The sequence below is a fragment of the Notolepis coatsorum genome (assembly GCF_963971535.1).
Source record: "Notolepis coatsorum genome assembly, chromosome: 3".
In the NCBI taxonomy this organism is placed as follows: Eukaryota; Metazoa; Chordata; class Actinopteri; order Aulopiformes; family Paralepididae; genus Notolepis; species Notolepis coatsorum.
The window spans coordinates 1539168-1541667 of record NC_140167.1 but is presented as its reverse complement, the minus strand read 5'-3'; positions in this window follow the sequence as shown (position 1 = coordinate 1541667).

The following is a 2500-nucleotide window of genomic DNA, read 5'->3' as shown; positions in this document are numbered from 1 at the left end:
CTCTCTCTAACATTCTGTTATCATGTGGGAGACCGAACAGAAGAATATCCACGAGCCATTTGGGCTCCCCACCGCCATGACTTCAGGGTGATGGGTCTGTTAACACTATAAGTACCATAAGTCAATTAAGTAGCGTTTTATGGACTTGTACATTAGATTAGGTTAGATTAAAATGTATTGTCATCATACAGCAGAAGTACAGTACAACTTAGAAGTTTGGCATCCAACCAGAGTGCAAATGTAACAGTAAAGTGCAATAGTAATATACAATTAAACTGGGTATAAAATATATAAATGAGTACTACTGAGTAATAGTGCTAATCAGATGTATGTACAGAGTTGTAGTATTAATATGTACAGTGATACAGGTATGAAGACACTATGGTAGTAAGTCATACTGGTATTAATATGTACAGTGATACAGGTATAAAGACACTATGTAGTAAGTCATACTGGCCAGCAGTGTAACTAGTAAGAGTAGGTAAGAGATATGTACAGATATAGATGTAGTATTAATATGTACAGTGATACAGGTATAAAGACACTATGGTAGTAAGTCATACTGGCCAGCAGGGTAACTAGTAAGAGTAGGTAAGAGATATGTACAGAACTACAGATATAGATATAGTATATACAGATATGTAAAAAATTATAAATATATATGTATACAGCATTATTGTACATGCTATCATATGGGTTATATGCAGGTATACAATATACATGTTAATACACTTCTTATAATAATGCTACTTATGCAAATGACTATGAAGTGAATTATGATTTTGTGTTTTTCTTCATTAAATTGCATGTGGAGCCTGGGAGATATATTATAGGGTACAAACAATGAAAAAGAATATCAATTAAATGACCCCCGGGCCCCGCCCACACACGCGCACATACACACACGCACAGTCTGCTATTCCTCCCCCCCCCCCTCCCACCAGTCCACACCCACTTCCTCTCATAGTGGTACAGCCATAGATATCTATAGAACACTAGATAGCTTAAGGCGGAGTCACCAGCGTCACTGAACCGCCGCCATCTTGGGAGGGTCAGCCTTGAGTGAGAGTGAGTGAGCTGCACAGACAAAAATACTCATAACTCGCTGAAATATTGACGGATTTACAAACGGTTTGGTTTATTACAAGCATTATTAACGTGGCTATGATTCAAGCGGTTTGTAAAAAAAAAAAAAAAAAAAAACGGCCTTTAAGTAAAAAAAAGTAGACATTAATGTTCTATAGCTGTCTAGTGTTCTATAATATATCTATGGGTACAGTCCCCTCCTCCGGACACGCCCACAGTCCCCTCCTCCCGGACACGCCCACAGTAGTCCCCTCCTCCCGGTCACGCCCCCAGGCGCAAAGCAATTGGTTGCTCTGACGACCGAGCCCGTGTGTGACGCTGCTGATTGGAGCGTCGGCCCGTCGCGCACGTTGGATGCTGCGCTCGGCTGGTCCCAGGAGGGGGGGGGGGGGGGGGCTGGTCCCAGGAGGGGGGGGGGGGCGTCTGGCGGATCTCTCTCCTCCTCGCAAGTGGATCTGGTCCACACTGTGTCTGTCTGTCTGTCTGTCTGTCTGTCTGTCTGTCTGTCTGTCTGTCTGAGCGGCGGCCCAGAGGAGCGGTCTGTGTCTGCGGTGCGCAGCGTTCATCATCTAACTACACCGGGAGCACTGAGGGGTGCTGGTTCGGATCTGTGAGGAGCAGCTGTTACCCAGTAGTTACTGTAGTTACTGGTCCTGCTGTGAGGCTTCTATCTCCGCTCGTCTAAAGTGCAACAACCGGCATCACTGGAGAAGAAGGTAAACAACGTGTTATTGGAATATTTATGTCGCCAATTTGGGACGTGGTTTCTAGGTCAGTAATGCTGCACTTACTATTATTATCTAGTGCAGACCATCATCATCATGATGCCGGAGACCCGGTTTCTTTGTGTCATCGTTCAGGAGGTTCATATTTGTCCAGTAAAAATGCTTATTATAGCTGTATTAATCCGCATCATGATTATTATGGCTCTCGTGCTAATTCTCAACCCACCTGATATGATATTGCAGGCGATTTATAGGAATTGTTTGATTTTTCTTCATGGCAAAACTAGAACAAACAAGGTCCGACATCTAAGTAAAGAATTGGAACAGAAACATGAATATAGCTACAGTCAGTGCAAACTGCAATACTACTATTATGGCAAACAGATCAGAAACATACATTGGATTGTAATGTAAACACACCGGCTCTGCTTTTAGGCTAATATTAAACAGTATCTCTGTTTGACGATGTGTATTTATTTGTGGAAATGCAGTTAATTTAATTTCGCTAGCTAAAATACACACCGCCTTTATATGGATCTGTCATTTAAATCACATTTGTTTTAGGCCATAACTGTTTATTGTGATTATCCTGTAGCTCATCAGCTCCACCTATGTGGCTAACATGGTAATGCACTTTGTTATAGGCGTCCTAAATATGATATCGTCCTAATAATAGTCTTTTAGTCGTT